Below are 18,421 nucleotides of genomic sequence, written 5' to 3'. Positions count from 1 at the left end.
AAGTGGGGGAGGAAATGATTTGTGAAAGGTTTAATACCCATAACAGCCCTATTCAGCTGAATGAAGACACATATTAATGAAATATTAAATAGAGTGCTTTCTGTCATTTGTTTGTGATGAAAAGTTTCATTTTATGAAAAGCAAAGTCTGTTTTCAAACATATGAAACTGAAGATACAAACAAAAAAAATGCATTTAGTCCAGCCACAGATTTATTTTGAACGACATCTGAATTACCAGGCTGTGATAGTTGAAAAAAATGGTAGCTACAGGTATTTGATAATTTCAAAAGACTTCATTTGCTTGGGAAAAACAGTATAAAGAACAGTAGTAATTGAGCATGTACCCACTCATTGGGTCTGAATAATTACAACTTCTGTGAATGTTTGTTTATTCTGCCTGTTGAGGCTAAAATTTGATGCACTTTGATTCTGCCGTCTGAAGTCCCTCTGCAAAAATTTATATCATTGCAAATACATTAGAGTAATAATATGGTGCTGCCTGAGTATGTGTTTGAATTCATTTTTGTCATCAAGGAACTATTCCTGTCTTGAGGGAGAGCTGGTGGCAGATTCCTGGGAGCCCAAGGCTGAGGCTGAGGTCATGGGCTCCTTCTTTCTTCTGTTTGTACATCAAGTGACTTTCTTCGCTAACTGTTTTGCCCAGCTGAAACTTCACCCATAGTGGCAGCAAGCTTACAATCTGTTTAAAAATGCAGTTTGAGCAAGAACAGGTCACATGAGTAGTGAGTTCTCTTCACCTGGGCTAGGGTTATACATAGCTACAACTTTAGAGAATCCTTAGAGGACTCATGGTAATGTTTGCCCTTCTCAATGTGAGCTCACAGGCTGCTGGAAAATGATTCAGAAAACAATGATGTTTCTCCCAAACCAATTTTCCCTGTCATAAAGAGGATCTGCATAAGGCTCAGTTTTCCTTTAAAACACCTTGATGCGTTTGAGGATTGTTCCAAACCAGTATTTTAACTTGTTCTTGGTATGAAGGGTTTGGTAGACCCTTATAATATGATGTTAAGTCTCACTCGCATGCACAATGCAGTTGCTCTGCACAGTAACCCTTTTCAGACATGGGCTTTGTTAGTCACTGCCCAAAGGAGCAAGATAATTAGCAATACCAGCAGATATCTGCTGCTAAAATTTATAAACTTGCCAGGCTACATGTTAGATTAAAATTTCAGCCTTGAATCTGTGATACTGTTATCTTGGTTCAACAAAATGTTATAAATCTAACTAATTTAACTAAACCAGTAAATGAAGTTGTGCAGCTACTTTTATTGCAGTTTAAATAAGGCATTTTTCAATTTAGCATAAATTGGAATCTGTTTAAGCTAAACTGAAATAAACTGCTTTTAAACTAAGTTATATATCCACAATGGAGTTTAACTAATTCGCTTTCTAAAAAAGCTTAACTTAATAAACCACAAATCTCTTGTGTGAACAAAACTTTATCCTTCCTGTACAAAACTGATAAAAGACTGTTAAATAAGGTTTCCTTGCCTTAATAGAAAAGTGTAAAAGGAGTCATATTTGACACATGGTAATCATATTGCGTCTGTACTTTGCTGAAATATGCTTAGATAGAAAGTAAAGGTATGAAATAAAAATTTGGTTTGGTTAGAATACAACAGTAAGTGTAAACACTAAAAAGATGTTGTGTGAGAAAATATAAACAAATGAATCAGAACCCTCTGAAAAGCAAGTGCTTGTATCATTAAGGAGAGGTAAGAACAAAATGAACAAAATATCTTAGTTCAGGGGCTGGATTCTTCACTGTAATGAAGACAGTGGAACTGTGATGATTTATTTATATTATCTAATGATCTACCTTCTTCTAATATGCTACTAAAACATGATTTCTTTCATACACAAATCTGAATATAGGTCAATGAAGTTTTTAAGAAAAACATTTAAGATAAACAGTTATTAATCTTCAAGTATGGGCTTCAGTTCTATCAAACTCCTGAGTAAAGGGAGACTTAAGCACATACTTATAGACTTCTTCCATCTGGGACTCTGCACCATTATTAGCTCTAACTATATAAGTACAGGTTCTCTGTGTTATAGTGGAGTATAACTGAAAAGAGAAATTGCTTTTGACTTCAGAATAACAGAGTACCTTGGAAATATTTTTATTATAGTAGCCTGAGGCCTCTCAGTGGACGAGAGGGGTCTGGAGTAGTATAGCTCTGCTGCAAAAAAAAGAGCATGTTTTGCTTTGTATAGATACCATGGATCATACCTATAGGGAAATTGTACTGAAGGTCACTTTCATCAGGCTTTGATATTTTTTCTAGATCTGACTTCACTGAACTCTGCCCCAGCAAAGAGCAGCCACATTTATGCTAGGCTGCTCAACAGCACTCTCATATGTGCCAAACGCAGTGAGGTGGATCTCCTCACTGTGACCCCAGAAAAGGAAAAAGGAACAAGAGACCCTTCACAAAAAAATCACAAACATTTCATGTCTCGAGCCATGGAGCTGTTCAGGCACCATTTATTCGTGACTTAGATTTACCTTGAATCCTTCACGTGAACAGCCCTGCACTTGATATTGTCTTGCTGAGCTCTCCAGATCTTCTGGAGCTAAAGCACACTGTCTGCACAAGCAAAGTGTGGAGGAGAAAGTGATGGACACCTTCTCACCAAGAGGAGAGACTACCCTTTAAGAGAGGAGCCTGCCCTTGAAGAGGCATGGAGCTGGAGATTACACCAGGACAATTAAAGGGAGAACTGTGGCTGTAGGTTATAATTGTCCTATAAGACTGGATTAGACAATAGGGAGGAAAAAGTCTGAGGCCATAGGTAAGATCACAAAGACATTTTGGCTGGTTAGTCATGAGGAAAAGAAAAAAGGTCAAGATCCATCTTAAGTAGGTACTGTGTTTCCATAGCAGAAGGCTGACATGGAACGTCTAACTCTTTTTAAACTGTGTGTTTCATTCAGGATAAATGTTGCCAGAATTCAGTTATTTAAAAATAAATAAGCAGCAGCTTGAATGCAGATAAAGGTGCCCAACTCAATTAGGAAGGATTTTTTTTTTCCAAATCTGAAAGCAGGCATTATCCTCCTTCGATAGAAAAACACAGCTGTGCAGTGCCGAGATACTAATGCATTCTGCATTCAGCAGATTGTAGGGAAAACAGACATTCTTATTTTGGATACAATTCAAACTTTTGGCAGTGTATTCCTGCTTCTGAGGTCATTTACATCACTTCATTACAATGCACACACATTGTTCATACCTTGTTATATGCCGATTGACTATAAGTATTTGCATATTATTGCTCCATAGCTTATTGAGAGGCATTTCATTTCAGAATTTTAAATATTTAGTGACCAGGTGTTTAACTGCCAAATACAAATTATCGCGTCTGTTTCTTATGAGGAAAAAATCCAACCAACCCAGTAAGACATTCTCAGTACCCAACCAATGAAGTGTGTAAAAAACGTAGTGAACTAAATTCTGTTCTCATTTAAAACAGCATAAATGTGCAATTATTCCTCTGAAGCAAAAAATACACCACCAGATATATTTGATTTTAATTAAAATCAGAATGTGGACTCTAGTGTATCAGTATGTTAATGATATTTTATGTTAAAACACAAATACAATGGATGGAATCATTAGTCATGGGAGGAATAAAGAAAACAAAAGAGAAAACATACTTTAAGCTTTTTGTCCATTGTTGTTTTCATCTTTTTCCAGTTATTCACATTTCATATTTGTTCTGCTTTGTTTTCAGTGGTTTTGTTGGGGTTTTTTTTGGTTGTTTTTCTTTTTTTTGTTTAATTGATGGCTGACTGTTAGACTCTTTAACATGTACCTAAATGAAAATAGCTTGATTTTCAAAGTCATAAAGCATCTTCTGCTCTCCTTGATTCAGTAGCTTTCATTATTTGACCATGGAATGACTATTAAGATGAAAGTAATGGGATCATAAAAAAGACAGATGCAGCCCTGGGTTATGTCAGGTAAGGTATTTCCACTAGAAACAGGGAGGTATTGAAGCTATTTTAGAAGGCTTGGCTGAATTTTCATGCAAAATACAGGGTATAGTCCTAGTGTTTGCATCAAAGAACCACGTACTCAAAAGCAAGAGATATAAACAGAAGCTATTGGGATGATCAGGGGTTTGGAGCGCTTGCAAGAACTGACTAAAAGAGTTCAACTTATTCAGCTGAATAAAGAAAAAAATGTAAGAAAGAGGGCAAGAGGAGGGTGGTTTTTTCCTGATATCTCTTCCTGCCTCTGTGAATTAATGTATTAGAGACTTCCTGAGCTGTAGAAAGCTGTTCCGTACTACCAGCCATCCTTGTCACTTTATGTGTACTGTGAATAGTATCATAACCTCGTGTCTGAGATAAATGGCCTGAAGTATGTACACAGTATTTGAGATTTCCATGCATTATGTATTTGTGCAGTGACATAATTGTTTTCCATTTTGTCCTCTTTTGTTTAGTTTCCTACTTTGTTTATTATAAAATAATTCACATTTTCTATTTGTCTTTTTATTGTTATTGATGTTTTCAGATCTGTAATCACTCCAAAATCTCTTTCCTGACTGGTAATACCTAATTTAGAATCCATCGATGAATTTATAGAATAACAGATATTTTTTTCCTTGTGTGCTTTACTTTGCAGTAGTTGGCACTGACTTTCATTCACATATTATTTGTCCGGAGAGCTAACTGGTCCTGGTCCTGGTATGCAGGCTACATCTATATTACTAGACCTAAAAGGATTCAGGCAGGGACTGGATCACCAGCTCAAGTCCATATCCTTACATTGTTTAGCCAGGTCCCTGACATATTTTTTGTCCTGTGCCAACCAGACATTGCCTAGAAAATTTTCAAGCACTGTTTGGAAAAGAGGGCTGTCAAGGCTTTTTAAATGCAGCTATAGGGTAGCAAATATGTAGTCAGCAAGTTTAGCAATGTGTGTACAAGCTACAAACTTTGGGCTGTCCTCTGGGCCAGAGAGCAGGCCCTGATCTTTTTTATTTACTACTATACACATTGTCATAGCAAACAGGACTGGAATAGACCCAGAAAATCAAGATGAATTTTACACATGAAACTTCTAACAGATACTTGTGTAGGCTAGTTTTAAATGCCCAATGGTTTTACAGTCATTTGAACGGAGCTTACAGATCATGATTGCATAGCTTAGCCTTACAATTAAAAGAGGAAAATCTTTTTCTTCTACTTCGACCTGCTGCTTTTGTCCTATTCTCATATAGAGGTAATGGACCAGTTGCTCAGTAACAGTTGTTTACTGTGTTCCCCCTCGTTTTGCCTTTATGTTGCCAGCGATCTTGAACTGTTTCCTCAGATTTTCAGGACTGCAGCTCTTCATCTCTGCTCTGCTATGGGCATCTCTGCCAGCCCACAACTTCTCTGGGGACTGGTGCCCAGAGCAACTGTTTGAAATGCTCCAGTTGCATCATTGCCGGTGCTAGGATGAGAAAAAGATTGTCTTGCATGTCTTACAGAAGATAATGCTCTTTTACTTGTTTATTTGGTATTTGCTACTTCTACAGCTGTATGAGAAAAAACTTCTTTCTATTGGCCTCATGGTTCTGAGACCTCCAGCAAAAGTAACATCTGTTTTCTTTGCTCCCTTTAAATCACCCAGCCATTTTCAAGACAAGCATCTTGCTAAATTTTGGATGTCAAAACAGCTGTTAGACTTAATTAACATACAAGTCAATGCTTCCTCTACTTCTGTCTACCTGTCCTTCCTGAGTTAGCTATAACTGTTGGCATTAGTTATTCCAGTCAATGTCCTGCTGATTCTCAGTTATCATGCATTTGACCATATAATAGGATTTCCAGTTCACCTGCACATTTCCTGTACCTCTGACCTCACTGTGCAGATATCCATCAGTGAATTCCTCACTGTCCAAGCCTGTAAAGAATAATGTAATCTCATCACCACCACAACCACCACCATGACTTTAGCCTTCTGACCAACAGACAGTGTTTACTTACCTGTGGGCTTTTGTCACTGGCCACCAGTACCGTTTTCATTAAAAGCTGCAAGGTGGTGTGATATTCTCAAGGTGAAAATATTCTTCCTCTTTTTCATGACATGACCTCTCTCACTCCTTACCAGTTCATTGAACTGTATCCCAGCATCAGAGCAGCCAAAGTATTCTTGTCAACATCATTGCACTATTAGGTATTCATCTCCACATTTCACTTGCTCCTCACTGTGCATGTCTTCTCTTCTTGTTCTTCCCTAGCAAGTAAGGATAAACCAAAATCTCAGAAAATGCAGCCTGTGATGTGAACTAAATCATCAGATCTTCAGGTCCCTATTTGTTAATCTTGCTATAGCCATTTGTAAAACATAATATACAGAGAATAAATGTAACCTATATGAAGTCAAGTAAATGCACAGGGCTGACAAGAAGCCCACCCAGCCCTCCCCTCCCCCGTATGAGAAAGATTGTACCAGTGGTACTTAGCAAATTGATGTACTTTCCCTAACCTGAAACTGTTTTTCTTCAGAGGTGTTCCATTACAAAAGCCATTCAGATGTGCAGGGGCAAAACGCCTTTATCCACTGTATTTCTTATGTTTGCAGTATAGCTGATTCCTACCAATCACCTCCAAGATTTCTGGGTGCCAAGACTATAATTTATTTTAAGCAATCTGGACTATCTCAATCAGATGCCTATATTTTGATACAGTGTATAGGTATGCCTTCTTTATTCATGGACTTTGAAAGAGAATGATTAATGAATGGAGTTTCTTAATCAGAGGTAATGATTAAAACTTCAGCTTTTAATACTCTACATTAAGGACTCATTTCTTTTACTATTTTAACTTAAAGCACTGCAGTCATAAATGTTTCATCAGACAAGTTTAGAGAATCTTCAAACTAGCAAAGTATTCTGTTAGGTCAGATGACAGCTAAAAGTTTGAAGGATCTCTGGTTGAAGTGCTGAGGGCTGTTTTATGTTCCTTTTACATCACAATGCCTTATTTTAGGCCCATTTTTCAGCTAAATAAAAAGCACATTTTAGTCTGGAAGACTTCTAGACATTTTCTTTCCTTTTGTCTGAATCATTGAGGTAAAGTAGAGTCTGTGCATATAGGAGGAATGAGTTCTTTGTAAAATAAGCAACCCTTCTATGAATTGGTAGCCTAATCACTATGACCACTAATGTTCTCCTGTATCTTCCAGATATAAGTGAGTAGATATTTTGTTATTATCAAAATAATTTTTCTACAGTGTTTTAATCTTTTCTTCATGTGATGTTCCACTGCTTGAAAAAATACATATGTTAAAACTTCATCTGCTGACAAGAAGTGATCTGGTTTGATATAAAGGCTCTAGCAAAGACCATTTCTTTAAGGTAGGAATGCCAGTTTTTTCTTGTTTTATTTATATCTGGGTTTTTTTATTATCAGTATTGCATTTAGAACTTTAAGTGTTCTATGTTTTTACATACCTGCAGTGACAAAACAGAAGATTTTAATACATTAAATATTTTTTTTTCAATTTAAAACAAATCTTAAGGGCTGACATCTTGTGCTTTGTTGAACAGCAAAACCAATCTAAACCAGTCAAGCTATAAGCAATTAAAAGGAAATTTTAAGATGAGCTTGATAAAGGATCCATAAGAAAGGCTATAAAGCCATTGAGCACTAAGCTGCTATAACTTAATATATATTAAGAATTATTATTTTCAACATTTTCCTGAGTTTCCTGTAGAAAATAATTGCTTTTATAAATCTTACTTGTCTAATTTTCTTTATTTTTCAAATGCACAGTAAGGCAATCTAAAAACACATGTTGCTGGATTCATCTTTATGCCTCCTGTTTTCCATACATTTAGAACTTTGTCATGTGTACTATCACACACACTACACAGAGCGAGAGAGCAGCTATGCCTCACTGGCTGAAGGCAGTTTATTTGAACTTCCATAAAGTTTTCTGCCTCTTCTACGACAAATCATTCAGAACGGTCTTTATTAAAAAGCTGCACTAAAACTTCCATATCACCTTTTAAACTTTAAACTCCAGTGTCCCAGCATTCATTAGCCTCACAGGGGAAAAGGAGGTGCCCTTCTTTTAAACTAAAACTATTAGGATGCAGCATTGTAAATATTGGACTATCAAAAATGCGATTCTTTCCCTGCTAAGCCTTTAACTGATCTTGATTAAAATGACAACTGTTTCTGAAGCCTGATGTGTCTTAAATACTGTAATGGATCCCATTAAACCATCTCCAGGCAGAGTTAAGATAAATGGGCTCAGAAAGCTGTCCTATGGAAACAGATATTGTTCTTACATGTTGTGCTTATGAGAGTCCTGCTTTGAGGTGTTTTAAGTTTTGAATGCCAGCAACCACTCATGTGCACAGATTATTAGAATATTGATTTGAAAAACAGAAATAGGTGTCTACAAGGCTTATAAATATGTCAGCAGGTATGCCTGGGCCTCACTTTAGCTTCTGGTAATTCATTTGCCTTGTTGTGCTATTATTTATGTCTACTCGATTGCCAAAATCAAGAGGATGCCCAAGTTAGGTTATGTTTTATTTTTATTTTATTAACTCCAGTCTTGGTCTCTTGTTCCCTTTTTCTTGCTTAGTGCCATTACAGACATTTCATTTATGAGTACTATCAGCAGTTATGAAAGAGCAATAAAAATGATTGAGGGTCTGGAAGGGACTGATTTATGAGGAAAAGGAGAAGAGCTAAATATGGAGTGCCTGTCTAAATAATGATTCATGAATGACGTGCTAAATATCTATAAGTGTTTTAAGAGGGTAAATGAGAGAGGAATCAGGTAGGGTGGTTCAAAGAGAAGTAATCAGGAGTGACTGAATGGAAGTAAGTAAAGGAAGGATTTAGGCATATTTTTCTTTATAGCCATATTTTTCTTACAGTAAAACTGCATGCAATAAGAAACAATCTCCCAGGGGTGCTTAAAGCAGTGCTGCAACTTGACTGGATCAAACACACCATCAAGATGCTTTAAGAAACCACTCTTCTTTGAATCAGTAATAGCTATGAGAGTCGTTTTTGTATACGTGTCTCAAAGTGCTCTGCAGCCAGTACTTAACACCTTATGACACCTTATGTGTCAGGTGAGGAAAGAGTGTTAGTGAGCAAAATCAGTCTAGACACAGATGTTTACAGATTTTGACATGAATCACTCACAACTTTCATCTTAAATGCTTTAGTTTGAATCACAAAATTGAGAAGAAAGAAATGCTTTGCCTAGCAGCCTAGTTACAGTGCTCAGAAAATCTGTCCCTGGTTCTGTCCTCTCCTTTATTTATAGATATTTGACACTATGTCTGTCATCTCCTAGAGGAAGGCCCAGTCACCCATGTATAGAGCTAATGACTATGAAGTTTTTGAGGTGCATTATTCCTATTTTCAGCTAGTTAAGCTATCCTGCTTCTTAGAAAATTCTTCTGCATGAACTGCAGAAAGGCACTGAGAGTGACTCTGTAGTGACAACCCTGGCAGTCCTCTGGAAGTTAGACAGTATGTGTCAAGTGTGCCTGAGCAGAGGAGGGAGGGCACCTTCCACAACCTGGCAAGTATTCTGATACGGGTCATTCTGGTCATATCACATAGATATTCTGAGATTGTGTAAAAGGAGCCTAGAGAACTAAAATGTTTCATTCATCCCCAGCAACATTTTATTTTCTGTTTTACATATTATATTGTATTCACTTTGATCTGCAATTTTTTTTTCCAGTTTGTCCGTTCAGCTTCCAAACAAAAAAAAAAAATCTGACTGACAGCTGCCAGTCATATGCAAAACTGATGCCATTCCCTTGTAAGTCCCAAACATCCTTCTACCTGCAAAGCTGGATGACCTAGAAACATTCACAGCACTAAGATTAGTGAGAGAAAGCCAACTGCCAAATATCTCACAAGATTGTCAGTGAGACAAGCAGGAGAAGGGAACTCTGAATCCTGGGAAGTTACTCTCCTCTTTTTAGAAGATCCAGCATGCTCTTATTTTTGCAGTGTGGAATTAGAAAGACAAGGAGTAGTGACTGTGTTTCCCCTACTCTGACATATTATACCCTTATTTCCCTATTAGAACATCCTGCTGGATTGGTAATGTTCAAAAAATGTAGTTCCGTTTCAACCCCTTCATAAAATGCACTTCTCAGGAGGTGAGAAAATGGTATGGGATGTCGTCTCTGTAAGAGGAAATGGAACAGAACTGCAGAATGACAGAGTGGCTTAGGTTGAAAGGGATCTCTGGAGGTCATCTGAACCACCCACCCTGCTCAAGCAGGTCCACCTACAGCCAATTGCCCAGGACTGTTGTCTAGACAGCTTTAGAATATCTCCAGGGATGGAGACTCCACAACCTCTCTGGGCAACCTGTGCCAGTGCTTGGAGACCCTCACAGTGAAAAAGTGTTTCCTGATGTTCAGAGGGAACCTCCTGTGTTTCAGTTTGTGCTGATTGCCTCTGGTCCTGTCACTGGACACCACTGAAAAGACCCTGGCTCTGTCCTCTTTGCACCCTCCCTTCAGGTATTTATATACATTGGTAAGATCCCCCTGAGCCTTCTCTTCCCGAGGCTGACCAGTCCCGGCTCTCTCAGACTCTCCTCATATGACAGCTGCTCCAGTCCCTTAATCATCTTCATGGCCCTTCTCTGGACTCTCTCCAGCATGTCCGTGTTTGCCTTGTACAGGGGAGCCCAGAACTGGACCCAGCACTCGAGGTGTGGCCTCACCAGTGCTGAGCAGAAAAGAAGGATCACCTCCTTCAACCTGCTGGCAGTGCTCTTCCTAATGCAGCCCGGGATACCATTAGCCACCTTTGCCATAAGGGCATACTCTTGGCTCATATTGAACTTGATGTCCACCATGATCCCCAGGTCCTTTTCTGCAAAAATGCCTTCCAAATGGTCATCCTCCAGCATATATATGGGTGCCTGGAGTTGTCCTTCCCCAGGTACAGGAATTCACACTTACTTTGTTGAACCATGAAGAGGTCAGGGTAATTATATTCAATTTTTAAAGAAAAGATATATTTTTTCCTGTCATTCTGTCATGGTTTAACCCCAGCCAGCAACTAAGCACCACACAGCTGCTCTCTCACTCACCCACCCCAGTGGGATGGGGGAGAGAATCAGAAGAATAAAAGTGAGAAAACTTGTGGGTTGAGATAAGAACAGTTAAATAATTGAAATAAAACAAAGTAAAATAGTAGTAGTAGTAGTAGTAGTAGTAGTAGTAGTAGTAATAATCATAATAATAATAATAATAATAATAAAGATATACAAAGCAAGTGATGCATAATATAATTGCTCACCACCCACCAGCCAATGCCTCTCCCGTTCCCGAGCAGTGGTCCCCCCCTCCTGGCCAACCCACCTCAGCTTATATACTGAGCATGACATCATATGGTATGGAAATAGCCCTTTTGGCCAGTTTGGGTCAGCTGTCCTGGCTGTGCTCCCTCCCAGCTTCTTGTGCACCTGGCAGAGTATGGGAAGTTGAAAAGTCCTTCACTAGTGTAAGCACTACTTAGCAACAACTAAAACATTAGTGTATTATCGACATTATTCTCATCCTAAATCCAAACCACAGCACTATACCAGCTACTGGGAAGAAAAATAACTCTATCCCAGCCGAAACCAGGGCACATTCCTTTTTACAGACATCCTCTTCTCAATTTGCACTTTAAGATTGTCCTGCACCATTAACAAGGAACTTCTCTTTTCACAATTGTCCTACTAACACATACGTAATCAAATCTTGCCATGGATCCTGCCAATTTGGACTGGACAAGACCCAGTCAAGATCTGTGAGCTAGTCAGGAATCAATATGTTTTGTGTGATTTTTAGTTTCTTCAGGGAAAGCTGATATCTGAAAATCTTTTGATTCTCAGCATGTGAGGACTATTAACTTTCTCTGTGGCTGCTAATTTCATGTCTTGCAGAAAAGACTCTCCATTAGCTTTCATATTTTTTTTCTTTTACATCATAAGTCTTGCAAGAACTAGAGGAATTGTTATTACCATAATAAATTATCTCTAACAGTATCAATGACAGAATTTGAGGAGAAGAATATTTTTTTTGTCATCCAGTCCTGAATCCTAAAAGCTATTTTGGACTTGTATTGATTTATGTACCAGTGTTAATTACAGAACCAAGTAATATATTAATATCTTCTTTCTAGAATACAGCAGTAGGTGTAGAGGTTGCACCACATATCATCTGTGTTCATAGATAAATATGACTAATGCAGTGTACATCAAAAAGAAATCTATCCTGAGGTACTATGCATGTGTCACAGAAGCCATAGTATTATATTTAGAATAATAATCAGACAAAAAATTACAGACTCCTAAAATTTAATGAGATCATTTAGTTAAAAAGTGTGTTCCCAGTTTGTGTCAAGCTACAGGCCAGTGTTATATGTGCTTGGTTCTTTTTCTTTCTTTCTTTTAAATTCTTTTAAACAACCACGTGCAATGGAGCTATAAATTACCATAACATTAGTCCATAACCTTAACAAGGTAATATGAGGTGTCTGCAGTTTTGTTTCATAACCATATTGCCTGCATATTATAGGAAACATTGTGGTGAAAATAAGCATCTCTAATATAGCCTGCCTTATAGGTGAGTAATCCTTATTGGATCACTGTAGGTGATAGAGGCAACCTAAAAAAAAAAAAAAATAAAAATGCTTCAAAGATGGCCAAGCCCAGATACTCAAATACAAGCAGGTAGGAGATTTACCTTTTTAAAAGGTGAGGAGTCAGCAAAGGTGCATTGCTTCTTCCTTCTGCTTGGAAGAGAAATAATGATGGGTTAAACACCACAGGAACTGCTGTCATGGATTCTTCTCAAATGGCAGTCTTGTCCAGTTTCTGGGCTACTCCTGGAAAAGGGAATACAGGTTCTAGTAAGTTAAGTAAAAGTGCAGGTTACAAATACAATTCCTCTTCTTTGGGGGTTTAGGGTGTCATTTTTTTTTCCTTTTCTTTCTGGAGTACTATAGCTTCTGAAGAAAGGGTGTTTTGAATTAGTTGCTTCTCCTGTCTCCTATATATATCTGAAAAAAATACCTCTCCTTTTTGTTTCTTTTTTTTTTTTTTCCAAAAAGGTACAAGAGAAAAGTGCTAGACTACCAAGAAATGGATATATTTTTTTACTACAAGCTGCATTGACATGTTCTTTCAGCTTGGCTTGTACCTATATCTAATGTACAGGAAAAGCAAATACTGCAAAATCCTGGTATTTTGAACTATTAGTGAAATTTTATATGGAGAGTAGATCTAGGTTTATTCAAGAACATGCTTGCTGAACCACAAATAATCCACTATAAAAGAAAAGGCTCTCTAAATGTTAATGTCATCATTCTGTTATACATTCCATAAACTGAAGGACCATCAGGCTACAGGGCACCACGTAAGATTATTCAAGAGAGAGTCTCTTGCCATAGAAAGATAAGAGATATTTCAGCACAGGATTTGAAATAATAATGGGGAATATTTTTTCACTTGTCTGTGTTTGTTCGCTTTTTGTTTTTCTGAGATCTCTTTCATCTGTTAATAGCTTAACCATACACACAGGGCAACATAAATTAATTATCCTAATATTTCAGTTGCAAATTATATTTTTACTGCTTCAGTCCTGGAGCTAGCTGCTAGTCCTGGGTTAGTTGACATTGTTGGCTATTACCTAACACTGCAAAATTGGACAAATTGCTTTAAAAACAAACAAGCAAGCTAAGCAAAACAAACAACAAACCCACAGGAAAAAGGAGGAAGAGGTTTTTTTCTAGAAAGGTTTTCTATTTAGGCCATTAATTACCTCCTAAAATAAATCTTAAAAAGTCACCTTCATGATGTGGTGTTTGCTATCCTTGACATTGGACATGCAAAAACAAGAGGTTAATTTGAAGATTTTTGTTTACGATGCTCTGCACTTTGCACAGTATACTAGATACACAGAATCTGATTTTATCATGTAGCAGAAAATGAAATGCATTAGCATTAAGCAAAGTACTTTGTTGATACTTATCTTATTGAAGAAGAGGACTTCGGACTGATGCCAGTATGTTTGGTAATTAATTCTGGTGGTCAAAACCCATGATGCTGTCAAAGACTCTCAACTTCTATATAATGCTGGTGTGTGTTTATCCCCCACAGAGATAACGATTGGGTTGCTAGGAAACTTACTTGAGTTTAACAAAGAGTAATGTCGGCATCTCATCTATGGAAATGATGCATAAGCCAAAAGCTGTGTTATTTAAGGAGCTACTTACCCTAAAATGCCTTTATTTTTGGTTTACAATGGGTGGATGGGTGCACCTGTCTCTTCATAGAAATATTTTAATGTATTCTGATTTGTTAGAGGGTATAAATGTACCTTAATCTAACTCCAAAGTCCAGACTTCCCTGAGACTCGATGGGATCATTTCATTACCAGAAACACACAAGTGTTCAAACAGTAAGTATCAGTGAAATAACCAAGGGACCCTGCCTCTCTTGCCTGAGCCTGTCCCTAATAAAATAATTCTGCAAATCTAACACCATGTAAGCTGAAAGGGGGAGGGGGAGACAGTTATTCTTTGGTTTTGTCCTTTAAGAAAGAGAGCCTTAGTTCTATTCTCTTTGCCTTAGCCCTGAAGACTAGGCTGTCTTTGTGTGCTGTTTGGTGCTGTCCCTTCACCTATGCAGTCTTTCCCCTACAGCTAAAGAAGGGGCAGCTTCAAAAATGTTCTTCTGCTTTCCCCACTCTGAAATAAAGTAATCCCCAAGATCATTCAGAGAACTCCAGGACCAGGAGCCTCGCCTAGATGATGGGATCTCTTAGATGCTGCCCCCATGTCAGCACCACCCTTACACAGGGTTTAGAAAAGGTTTCTATTCAAGGATGAACCTATATGAAGACAGAGAAGGCACTGATGTACCTCTCTTTTACTCTAGGGACATTTCCCACGAGACCACTTCTTTACTCTGATTCATTCCTGTTACGTGCAACGTTAGGCAGGCACAGTCAAGGTGATAATCTGACTTTGTAATTTTTTTTTTTTTTGTAAAAAAATCTGTAGAAACAGTCTGTGTCTTGGTTGAATGCTATTAGTTTTATCCTTTTAGAATTGTATTAAAATTTTCTGTTAGCTTTCTCTTCTTGAAGTAACCATGGCAGCATAATTGCCTTGCTTGCTATTTCCTTCTTCCCCCTGTTAACAGTATTTTTTCTAGGGGGTCATAAGTATATATAAAAATAAAACTCTGCTTTAAAATAGCATTAGGATGTTCTGTTGACATTTCTACCCTTCCAGTTTTATGATCACTGAGAGAAGATTTGCTTTTGGCAATGGGAGTATGACAGCTATCACTTGCACTGTGCAGGCCACTTTAGCATTGTTGAGATCATAGAAACAGCATCAAAAACTGATGTCTGATGCTCTTCAGTAGAACAATTTGTTTCTCTTTCTTGCTGTCAAAATAATAATGATGTAAGTTTAAAATAACAAGTCAAAGAGAAAATGAAAACAGACCTTATGGGCTTCAGCCTATTTACCAGATTCCTCACAGTCAGCATCTGAAATCATAGACATTCAGCATATTGAATATGGGTTCCAAGTATGCTGGGTTTTAGTTTTAAGTATCATTTCAGAGGGAAAATTATTTCTTTAAACTTCAGTCAAAAGTACTTTACTTATCAAACTGATTTTCCTAGAGACTTTGGAAATGCTTCTATGGAACTCGAATCACAAGCTTCTCTCTGTTTTTTGGGGTATGAGCTGGCATTAAACGTACGTTTTGGTCAGGAATGGCTCCTTATAGAAGAAATATTTATATAACCAACATATATAATATAATATTTATATAACCAACAAGATTAATCTGAAACACAATGGTAGGGGAGAAGGCATCCCAGAAGAGGTAAATATAAGATTTAGAGAGATTGTAATCTATATAAAAAAACTTTCAGAAATTAAAACTATGAAAGTAATGAGAACAGTTTTTTTATTGTTATGAAAGTAATTGCAGAACAGAGATTTGATTAAGAAAATGAATGTTGCTATCCTGACTATAATAGAAGAATCTGAAAAGATGAGGGAGGGGACACTTGTGAAATATTGGGAGATTAAATCTGGTAAAATCAGAAAGGTCCTCTGAAAGGTAAGCAGTTTATATCACACCACCTGTCTGTATATAATGTAGGCTACGCTATTATTCAGATTTTATGGTGTAGGAATGTAACTGTTCTAAATGTAAAAGCAATAACCAATATTGTAAACGCTATTATTGTTCACTGATTATCATAAAAATAAATTTGTGAATTTGTCCAATTCTGCATGACTGAGTTTGAAAGAAGGAGAAAGAATCAAGGGATTCTTGTTTTGAAGCGATCTGAACTAAGAAACACTGGTCCTTCATGAGACTGAAAGAATTTCTGTTGAACTCAAAAAACCCAGAAAATTGATTTCTTCAGATTCTTCAAGATCAAATGTGCCACTGACTGAAATTTTGTCTAGTGATGAGCAGAAAATTGATGAGTCTGATGATCCTGCGAAAGAGACATTTTTATTTCATCGTCTTCGTTGAAACATAATCACAATGTTAATTGATGTTTCTTCTCCAGAGCTTTCAGCAACATTTTAGCATCTGCTATATTCAGGAGTAGTTTTTATTCATTTCCAGCATCCAAAACACTGCAGAGATCAATCTGTGCTGTAAGACATAAAAACAACTGAAAGGCAAAATCTTCACCTTCATAAAAAAGTTAAAGTTTCCTTTTATATTAATAAAATTGCTTTCAATTGAACAAAACCAACATTAAAAATAGTGAATGGAAGGCTTACATTCACAGATTTGCTAACAAATTTGGCAAGCATCAAAAATATAGGTAGTGATAAAGGGAGAACTACGGCTTAGGTCTTGTGAAGGTTGTGACCGTCTAAAACATGTATTGAGCAACAACAATACAAACTGTGATTTTAAAAAAATAATAATTATTCAGGTTCATCTGACCATGAAGGCATCATCAGACACACCACTGACTTAATAATTCTTTAGTTCCCGGTGACCCTGCACATGTCCAGAACTACCATCATTTGAGGATCATGTTTCCCACCTAAATCTATGATGTGTATGCCTGTATTCTCTAAAGGGCCTAATCTCTAACATAATGTAAACTGAATTTTTGTGGCAGTCTAGTGGCTATATTTCTTGTATAGGAAGCAGGTCATCTGGATTCAGTTCTTTCCTTCCCATAACAGCATTCAAAAACAAAAAAAAGTCTCCCAACTCCTAGAAAGATGCCTTAGTCAATAAACTATGCAGAAATACTTCAGAATAAAAATCTCTCCACCATTTTGAAGCAGAGACTCTGCAGTGAAGAATTCAAAGGAGGGAGTGTATAGAGGAGGGAGCATGAGACTACAGCCTTGTGATTGGCACATTCATTTTATGAGAAAAATGTACTAGTTCTGTTCCATTTGTGCATTTTCTGTTTCAAAGTCACTGGCTAAAATATTGAATAACATCCTTGGAGAGCATATCCAGACCCTGATCTCTTCTCTCCTGATAAGCATCTTATTACTGTACTTCCTAAAGCCCTGTGGATCCGAATTCTTCCCTGCAGTGATACAACTCAGGAAAGATAGCATTAATGTATCTCTAGCCTGGAGAGCAAATGGCATAACACCTGGTGTTTCTTCTGGAAGTGCAAATTTTAGGTTGGACTCCCTCTCACTTTTACGTTCAAGACCTGACAGAAGGGGCTGGATACCAAATAGAAAGAAATTACTTAACATAAGAGTGAATACAAAATTGATGTAAGGCATTTTTTATATAAGGCCTTTTTTTGTATGGCCTAACATTTCTTCTTAGCTTGTTCACTGTGTGAGATTTTTAGATTGCAGTTCTAGTACTTAGCCCAGTAAGTCCAAATTTCATTGCAATCAACATGCTTAAAATGTAAACGCTCCAACACCCAACCTGTAGTCACTTAAGTTGTTCATTAGAGCTATCACTACATAACTCAACAACTATAGTAATGCCAGATGGTTAATCAGGCATGATGTCTGGTCTAAAAATCCATACTGTCATCCATACAGTTAACTGTTCTCACTACTAAAATACCCCATGCAGAACTCTGTGTCCAGGTTGCTAAGGATGCAGTTTGTAAACCCAGGGGTTGCAAGACAAGCTCAGTGCTAATTTGGCACTACCAGTTCATTAGCCACAAGTGCAGCCCAGTAGAAGAGATTCTCAGAGCAAAGCTGTTGGTGCTGAGAACCTGACTTGCACACTATGGAGGGTTCAGGGTTAGATCCTGTGGATTTAATGCCTGCAGCAATGGGAAGTCATTGAGAGGTTCCTAGAGTACATCTGGTTTATTTAGCCCAAAAGGGCTCCTGTGCAGGATTTCTGG

At 37.5% G+C, this 18,421-nt stretch overlaps 1 protein-coding gene across 1 annotated transcript in view; it reads left to right on the top strand.

Moving 5' to 3' along the window:
* Positions 1-18,421, top strand: part of NKAIN2 (sodium/potassium transporting ATPase interacting 2) — a 549,497-nt gene that overhangs the window by 352,316 nt on the left and 178,760 nt on the right. The gene's annotated exons all lie outside the window — the stretch shown is intronic.

This window comes from Nipponia nippon, unplaced genomic scaffold, assembly GCF_047370975.1.
Source record: "Nipponia nippon isolate SJK-2023a ecotype South Korea unplaced genomic scaffold, ASM4737097v1 scaffold_4, whole genome shotgun sequence".
Taxonomy (NCBI): domain Eukaryota; kingdom Metazoa; phylum Chordata; class Aves; order Pelecaniformes; family Threskiornithidae; genus Nipponia; species Nipponia nippon.
Note: the sequence above shows the minus strand (reverse complement) of the source record. Positions and strands in the feature narration are given on the sequence as shown.